The sequence below is a fragment of the Trifolium pratense genome, linkage group LG3, assembly GCF_020283565.1.
Source record: "Trifolium pratense cultivar HEN17-A07 linkage group LG3, ARS_RC_1.1, whole genome shotgun sequence".
NCBI classification, from domain to species: Eukaryota; Viridiplantae; Streptophyta; class Magnoliopsida; order Fabales; family Fabaceae; genus Trifolium; species Trifolium pratense.
In genome coordinates, this window is record NC_060061.1 from 27,532,487 (window position 1) to 27,543,399 (window position 10,913).

Consider the following 10,913-nt stretch of genomic DNA (forward strand, 5'->3'; position numbering starts at 1 on the left):
CGAAAACCATAAAAACTACTACAAACACTAAAATTGGCCAAAACCATAAAAACAACCCTAAAATTGGTCAATAACCATAAAAACAACTACAAACACTAAAATTGGCCAAAAACCATAAAAACGACTACAAACACCAAAATTGGCCAAAAACCCATATATCGACCCTAAAATACACCAAAAACCATAAAAACGACTACAAACACTAAAATTGGCCAAAAAGCTTAAAAACGACCCTATAATTGGCCAAAAACCATAAAAACCACTACAAACCTAAAATTGGCCAAAAACAATAAAAACGACTAAAAACACCAAAATTGACCAAAAACCCAAATATCGACCCTAAAATTGGCCAAAAACCTTAAAAACGACCCTAAAATAGGCCAAAAACCAAAAAATGACTACAAACACTAAAATTGGCCAACAACCATAAAAACGACTATAAACACTAATATTGGCCAAAAACCATAAAAACGACCCTAAAAAAGGCCAAAAACCATAAAAACAACTACAAACTCTAAAATAGGCGAAAAACCATAAAAACGACTACAAACACTAAAATTGGCCAAAACCATAAAAACAACCATAAAATTGGTCAATAACCATAAAAACAACTACAAACACTAAAATTGGCCAAAAACCATAAAAACGACTACAAACACCAAAATTGGCCAAAAACCCATATATCGACCCTAAAATACACCAAAAACCATAAAAACGACTACAAACACTAAAATTGGCCAAAACCATAAAAACGACCCTAAAATTGCCCAAAAACCATAAAAACGACCCTAAAATAGGCCAAAAATCATAAAAAACGACTACAAACACTAAAATAGGCCAAAAACCATAAAAACGACTACAAACACTAAAATTGGCCAAAACCATAAAAACGACCCTAAAATTGGCCAATAACCATAAAAACGACCCTAAAATTGGCCAAAAACCATAAAAACGACTACAAACACTAAAAGTGGCCAAAAACCATAAAAACGACTACAAACACCAAAATTGGCCAAAAACCCATATATCGACCCTAAAATACATCAAAAACCATAAAAACGACTACAAACACTAAAATTGGCCAAAACCATAAAAACGACCCTAAAATCGCCCAAAAACCATAAAAACGACCCTAAAATAGGCCAAAAATCATAAAAAACGACTACAAACACTAAAATAGGCCAAAAACCATAAAAACGACTACAAACACTAAAATTGGCCAAAACCATAAAAACGACCTTAAAATTGGCCAAAAACCATAAAAACGACTACAAACACTAAAATAGGCCAAAAACCATAAAAACGACCTTAAAATTGGCCAAAAACCATAAAAACGACTACAAACACTAAAATAGGCCAAAAACCATAAAAACGACTACAAACACTAAAATTGCCCAAAAACCATAAAAACGACCCTAAAATTGCCCAAAAACTATAAAAACGACTACATACACTAAAATAGCCAAAAACCATAAAAACGACTACAAACACGAAAATTGGCCAACAACCATAAAAACGACTATAAACACTAATATTGGCCAAAAACCATAAAAACGACCCTAAAATAGTCCAAAAACCATAAAAACAACTACAAACTCTAAAATAGGCGAAAAACCATAAAAACGACTACAAACACTAAAATTGACCAAAAACCATAAATACAACTATAAACACTAACATTGGCCAAAAACAATAAAAACGACTACAAACACTAAACTTGGCCAAAACCATAAAAACGACCCTAAAATTGGTCAATAACCATAAAAACGACTACAAACACTAAAAGTGGCCAAAAACCATAAAAACGACTACAAACACCAAAATTGGCCAAAAACCCATATATCGACCCTAAAATAGGCCAAAAACCATAAAAACGACTACAAACACTAAAATTGGCCAAAACCATAAAAACGACCCTAAAATTGCCCAAAAACCATAAAAACGACCCTAAAATAGGCCAAAAACCATAAAAACGACTACAAACACTAAAATTGGTTAAAAACCATAAAAATGACTACAAACACTAAAATTGACCAAAAACCCAAATATCGACCCTAAAATAGGCCAAAAGTCATAAAAACGACTACAAACACGAAAATAGGCCAAAAACCATAAAAACAACTACAAACTCTAAAATAGGCGAAAAACCATAAAAAAGACTACAAACACTGAAATTGGCCAAAAACCATAAATACGACTATAAACACTAAAATTGGCCAAAAAGCATAAAAACGACCCTATAATTGGCCAAAAACCATAAAAACCACTACAAACCTAAAATTGGCCAAAAACAATAAAAACGACTAAAAACACCAAAATTGACCAAAAACCCAAATATCGACCCTAAAATTGGCCAAAAACCTTAAAAACGACCCTAAAATAGGCCAAAAACCAAAAAATGACTACAAACACTAAAATTGCCCAAAAACCCAAATATCGACCCTAAAATAGGCCAAAAGTCATAAAAACGACTACAAACACTAAAATAGGCCAAAAACCATAAAAACGACTACAAACACTAAAATTGGCCAACAACCATAAAAACGACTATAAACACTAATATTGGCCAAAAACCATAAAAACGACCCTAAAATAGGCCAAAAACCATAAAAACAACTACAAACTCTAAAATAGGCGAAAAACCATAAAAACGACTACAAACACTAAAATTGGCCAAAACCATAAAAACAACCATAAAATTGGTCAATAACCATAAAAACAACTACAAACACTAAAATTGGCCAAAAACCATAAAAACGACTACAAACACCAAAATTGGCCAAAAACCCATATATCGACCCTAAAATACACCAAAAACCATAAAAACGACTACAAACACTAAAATTGGCCAAAACCATAAAAACGACCCTAAAATTGCCCAAAAACCATAAAAACGACCCTAAAATAGGCCAAAAATCATAAAAAAACGACTACAAACACTAAAATAGGCCAAAAACCATAAAAACGACTACAAACACTAAAATTGGCCAAAACCATAAAAACGACCCTAAAATTGGCCAATAACCATAAAAACGACCCTAAAATTGGCCAAAAACCATAAAAACGACTACAAACACTAAAAGTGGCCAAAAACCATAAAAACGACTACAAACACCAAAATTGGCCAAAAACCCATATATCGACCCTAAAATACATCAAAAACCATAAAAACGACTACAAACACTAAAATTGGCCAAAACCATAAAAACGACCCTAAAATCGCCCAAAAACCATAAAAACGACCCTAAAATAGGCCAAAAATCATAAAAAACGACTACAAACACTAAAATAGGCCAAAAACCATAAAAACGACTACAAACACTAAAATTGGCCAAAACCATAAAAACGACCTTAAAATTGGCCAAAAACCATAAAAACGACTACAAACACTAAAATAGGCCAAAAACCATAAAAACGACCTTAAAATTGGCCAAAAACCATAAAAACGACTACAAACACTAAAATAGGCCAAAAACCATAAAAACGACTACAAACACTAAAATTGCCCAAAAACCATAAAAACGACCCTAAAATTGCCCAAAAACTATAAAAACGACTACATACACTAAAATAGCCAAAAACCATAAAAACGACTACAAACACGAAAATTGGCCAACAACCATAAAAACGACTATAAACACTAATATTGGCCAAAAACCATAAAAACGACCCTAAAATAGTCCAAAAACCATAAAAACAACTACAAACTCTAAAATAGGCGAAAAACCATAAAAACGACTACAAACACTAAAATTGACCAAAAACCATAAATACAACTATAAACACTAACATTGGCCAAAAACAATAAAAACGACTACAAACACTAAACTTGGCCAAAACCATAAAAACGACCCTAAAATTGGTCAATAACCATAAAAACGACTACAAACACTAAAAGTGGCCAAAAACCATAAAAACGACTACAAACACCAAAATTGGCCAAAAACCCATATATCGACCCTAAAATAGGCCAAAAACCATAAAAACGACTACAAACACTAAAATTGGCCAAAACCATAAAAACGACCCTAAAATTGCCCAAAAACCATAAAAACGACCCTAAAATAGGCCAAAAACCATAAAAACGACTACAAACACTAAAATTGGTTAAAAACCATAAAAATGACTACAAACACTAAAATTGACCAAAAACCCAAATATCGACCCTAAAATAGGCCAAAAGTCATAAAAACGACTACAAACACGAAAATAGGCCAAAAACCATAAAAACAACTACAAACTCTAAAATAGGCGAAAAACCATAAAAAAGACTACAAACACTGAAATTGGCCAAAAACCATAAATACGACTATAAACACTAAAATTGGCCAAAAAGCATAAAAACGACCCTATAATTGGCCAAAAACCATAAAAACCACTACAAACCTAAAATTGGCCAAAAACAATAAAAACGACTAAAAACACCAAAATTGACCAAAAACCCAAATATCGACCCTAAAATTGGCCAAAAACCTTAAAAACGACCCTAAAATAGGCCAAAAACCAAAAAATGACTACAAACACTAAAATTGCCCAAAAACCCAAATATCGACCCTAAAATAGGCCAAAAGTCATAAAAACGACTACAAACACTAAAATAGGCCAAAAACCATAAAAACGACTACAAACACTAAAATTGGCCAACAACCATAAAAACGACTATAAACACTAATATTGGCCAAAAACCATAAAAACGACCCTAAAATAGGCCAAAAACCATAAAAACGACTACAAACACTAAAATTGACCAAAAACCATAAATACAACTATAAACACTAATATTGGCCAAAAACCATAAAAACGACCCTATAATTGGCAAAAAAACCATAAAAACCACTACAAACCTAAAATTGGCCAAAAACAATAAAAACGACTACAAACACTAAAATTGGCCAAAACCATAAAAACGACCCTAAAATTGGTCAATAACCATAAAAACGACTACAAACACTAAAAGTGGCCAAAAACCATAAAAACGACTACAAACACCAAAATTGGCCAAAAACCCATATATCGACCCTAAAATACATCAAAAACCATAAAAACGACTACAAACACTAAAATTGGCCAAAACCATAAAAACGACCCTAAAATCGCCCAAAAACCATAAAAACGACCCTAAAATAGGCCAAAAATCATAAAAAACGACTACAAACACTAAAATAGGCCAAAAACCATAAAAACGACTACAAACACTAAAATTGGCCAAAACCATAAAAACGACCTTAAAATTGGCCAAAAACCATAAAAACGACTACAAACACTAAAATAGGCCAAAAACCATAAAAACGACCTTAAAATTGGCCAAAAACCATAAAAACGACTACAAACACTAAAATTGGCCAAAACCATAAAAACGACCATAAAATTGGTCAAAAACCATAAAAACAACTACAAACACTAAAATTGGCCAAAAACCATAAAAACGACTACAAACACTAAAATTGGCCAAAAACCCATAATATCGACCCTAAAATACACCAAAAACCATAAAAACGACTACAAACACTAAAATTGGCCAAAACCATAAAAACGACCCTAAAATTGCCCAAAAACCATAAAAACGACCCTAAAATAGGCCAAAAATCATAAAAAACGACTACAAACACTAAAATAGGCCAAAAACCATAAAAACGACTACAAACACTAAAATTGGCCAAAACCATAAAAAACGACCCTAAAATTGGCCAATAACCATAAAAACGACCCTAAAATTGGCCAAAAACCATAAAAACGACTACAAACACTAAAAGTGGCCAAAAACCATAAAAACGACTACAAACACCAAAATTGGCCAAAAACCCATATATCGACCCTAAAATACATCAAAAACCATAAAAACGACTACAAACACTAAAATTGGCCAAAACCATAAAAACGACCCTAAAATCGCCCAAAAACCATAAAAACGACCCTAAAATAGGCCAAAAATCATAAAAAACGACTACAAACACTAAAATAGGCCAAAAACCATAAAAACGACTACAAACACTAAAATTGGCCAAAACCATAAAAACGACCTTAAAATTGGCCAAAAACCATAAAAACGACTACAAACACTAAAATAGGCCAAAAACCATAAAAACGACCTTAAAATTGGCCAAAAACCATAAAAACGACTACAAACACTAAAATAGGCCAAAAACCATAAAAACGACTACAAACACTAAAATTGCCCAAAAACCATAAAAACGACCCTAAAATTGCCCAAAAACTATAAAAACGACTACATACACTAAAATAGCCAAAAACCATAAAAACGACTACAAACACGAAAATTGGCCAACAACCATAAAAACGACTATAAACACTAATATTGGCCAAAAACCATAAAAACGACCCTAAAATAGTCCAAAAACCATAAAAACAACTACAAACTCTAAAATAGGCGAAAAACCATAAAAACGACTACAAACACTAAAATTGACCAAAAACCATAAATACAACTATAAACACTAACATTGGCCAAAAACAATAAAAACGACTACAAACACTAAACTTGGCCAAAACCATAAAAACGACCCTAAAATTGGTCAATAACCATAAAAACGACTACAAACACTAAAAGTGGCCAAAAACCATAAAAACGACTACAAACACCAAAATTGGCCAAAAACCCATATATCGACCCTAAAATAGGCCAAAAACCATAAAAACGACTACAAACACTAAAATTGGCCAAAACCATAAAAACGACCCTAAAATTGCCCAAAAACCATAAAAACGACCCTAAAATAGGCCAAAAACCATAAAAACGACTACAAACACTAAAATTGGTTAAAAACCATAAAAATGACTACAAACACTAAAATTGACCAAAAACCCAAATATCGACCCTAAAATAGGCCAAAAGTCATAAAAACGACTACAAACACGAAAATAGGCCAAAAACCATAAAAACAACTACAAACTCTAAAATAGGCGAAAAACCATAAAAAAGACTACAAACACTGAAATTGGCCAAAAACCATAAATACGACTATAAACACTAAAATTGGCCAAAAAGCATAAAAACGACCCTATAATTGGCCAAAAACCATAAAAACCACTACAAACCTAAAATTGGCCAAAAACAATAAAAACGACTAAAAACACCAAAATTGACCAAAAACCCAAATATCGACCCTAAAATTGGCCAAAAACCTTAAAAACGACCCTAAAATAGGCCAAAAACCAAAAAATGACTACAAACACTAAAATTGCCCAAAAACCCAAATATCGACCCTAAAATAGGCCAAAAGTCATAAAAACGACTACAAACACTAAAATAGGCCAAAAACCATAAAAACGACTACAAACACTAAAATTGGCCAACAACCATAAAAACGACTATAAACACTAATATTGGCCAAAAACCATAAAAACGACCCTAAAATAGGCCAAAAACCATAAAAACGACTACAAACACTAAAATTGACCAAAAACCATAAATACAACTATAAACACTAATATTGGCCAAAAACCATAAAAACGACCCTATAATTGGCAAAAAAAAAAACCATAAAAACCACTACAAACCTAAAATTGGCCAAAAACAATAAAAACGACTACAAACACTAAAATTGGCCAAAACCATAAAAACGACCCTAAAATTGGTCAATAACCATAAAAACGACTACAAACACTAAAAGTGGCCAAAAACCATAAAAACGACTACAAACACCAAAATTGGCCAAAAACCCATATATCGACCCTAAAATACACCAAAAACCATAAAAACAACTACAAACACTAAAATTGGCCAAAACCAAAAAAACGACCCTAAAATTGCCCAAAAACCATAAAAACGACCCTAAAATAGGCCAAAAACCATAAAAAAACGACTACAAACACTAAAATAGGCCAAAAACCATAAAAACGACTACAAACACTAAAATTGGCCAAAACCATAAAATCGACCCTAAAATTGGCCAAAAACCATAAAAACGACCCTAAAATTGGCCAAAAACCATAAAAACGACTACAAACACTAAAATTGGCCAAAACCATAAAAACGACCTTAAAATTGGCCAAAAACCATAAAAACGACTACAAACACTAAAATTGGCCAAAAACCATAAAAACGACCCTTAAAATTGGCCAAAAACCATAAAAACGACTACAAACACTAAAATTGGCCAACAACCATAAAAACGACTATAAACACTAATATTGGCCAAAAACCATAAAAACGACCCTAAAATAGGCCAAAAACCATAAAAACAACTACAAACTCTAAAATAGGCGAAAAACCATAAAAACGACTACAAACACTAAAATTGACCAAAAACCATAAATACAACTATAAACACTAACATTGGCCAAAAACCATAAAAACGACCCTATAATTGGCAAAAAAACCATAAAAACCACTACAAACCTAAAATTGGCCAAAAACAATAAAAACTACTACAAACACTAAAATTGGCCAAAACCATAAAAACGACCCTAAAATTGGTCAATAACCATAAAAACGACTACAAACACTAAAAGTGGCCAAAAACCATAAAAACGACTACAAACACCAAAATTGGCCAAAAACTCATATATCGACCCTAAAATACGCCAAAAACCATAAAAACAACTACAAACACTAAAATTGGCCAAAACCATAAAAACGACCCTAAAATTGCCCAAAAACCATAAAAACGACCCTAAAATAGGCCAAAAACCATTAAAAACGACTACAAACACTAAAATTGGTTAAAAACCATAAAAATGACTACAAACACTAAAATTGACCAAAAACCCAAATATCGACCCTAAAATAGGCCAAAAGTCATAAAAACGACTACAAACACGAAAATAGGCCAAAAACCATAAAAACAACTACAAACTCTAAAATAGGCGAAAAACCATAAAAAAGACTACAAACACTGAAATTGGCCAAAAACCATAAATACGACTATAAACACTAAAATTGGCCAAAAAGCATAAAAACGACCCTATAATTGGCAAAAAAACTATAAAAACCACTACAAACCTAAAATTGGCCAAAAACAATAAAAACGACTAAAAACACCAAAATTGACCAAAAACCCAAATATCGACCCTAAAATTGGCCAAAAACCTTAAAAACGACCCTAAAATAGGCCAAAAACCAAAAAATGACTACAAACACTAAAATTGGCCAACAACCATAAAAACGACTATAAACACTAATATTGGCCAAAAACCATAAAAACGACCCTAAAAAGGCCAAAAACCATAAAAACAACTACAAACTCTAAAATAGGCGAAAAACCATAAAAACGACTACAAACACTAAAATTGACCAAAAACCATAAATACAACTATAAACACTAACATTGGCCAAAAACCATAAAAACGACCCTATAATTGGCAAAAAAACCATAAAAACCACTACAAACCTTAAATTGGCCAAAAACAATAAAAACGACTACAAACACTAAAATTGGCCAAAACCATAAAAACGACCTTAAAATTGGTCAATAACCATAAAAACGACTACAAACACTAAAATTGGCCAAAAACCATAAAAACGACTACAAACACTAAAATTGCCCAAAAACCCAAATATCGACCCTAAAATAGGCCAAAAGTCATAAAAACGAAAAACCATAGGCCAAAAACATAAAAACGACTACAAACACTAAAATTGGCCAAAACCATAAAAACGACCCTAAAATAAAAACGACCCTAAAAAAAACCATAAAAACGACTACAAACACTAAAATAGGCCAAAAACCATTAAAAACGACTACAAACACTAAAATTGGACCCTAAAATTGGCCAAAAACCATAAAAAACCATAAAAATAAAAACGACTACAAACACTAAAATTGGTTAAAAACCAAAAACCACTAAAATTGCCCAAAAACCCATCGACCCTAAAATAGGCCATAAAAACAAATATCTAGGCCATAAAAAGTAGGCCGAAAACCATAAAAACGACTACAAACACGAAAATAGGCCAAAAACCATAAAAACAACTACCATAAAAAACTACAAATACTAAAATTAGGCGAAAAACCATAAAAAACGACTACAAAACACCTGAAATTGGCCAAAAACCCATATATCGACCCTAAAATACACCAAAAACCATAAATACGACTATAAACACTAAAATTGGCCAAAAAGCATAAAAACGACCCTATAATTGGCCAAAAACCATAAAAACCACTACAAACCTAAAATTGGCCAAAAACAATAAAAACGACTAAAAACACCAAAATTGACCAAAAACCCAAATATCGACCCTAAAATTGGCCAAAAACCTTAAAAACGACCCTAAAATAGGCCAAAAACCAAAAAATGACTACAAACACTAAAATTGGCCAACAACCATAAAAACGACTATAAACACTAATATTGGCCAAAAACCATAAAAACGACCCTAAAAAAGGCCAAAAACCATAAAAACAACTACAAACTCTAAAATAGGCTAAAAACCATAAAAACGACTACAAACACTAAAATTGACCAAAAACCATAAATACAACTATAAACACTAACATTGGCCAAAAACCATAAAAACGACTACAAACACTAAAATTGGCCAACAACCATAAAAACGACTATAAACACTAATTTTGGCCAAAAACCATAAAAACAACTACAAACTCTAAAATAGGCGAAAACCATAAAAACAACTACAAACTCTAAAATAGGCGAAAACCATAAAAACGACCCTAAAATTGGCCAAAAACCATAAAAACAACCCTAAAATAGGCCAAAAACCGTAAAAAACGACTACAAACACTAAAATTGGTTAAAAACCATAAAAACGACTACAAACACTAAAATAGGCCAAAAACCATAAAAACCACTACAAACACTAAAATTGGCCAACAACCATAAAAACGACTATAAACACTAATATTGGCCAAAAACCATAAATACGACCCTAAAATAAGCCAAAAACCATAAAAACAACTACACACTCTAAAATAGGCGAAAAACCATAAAAC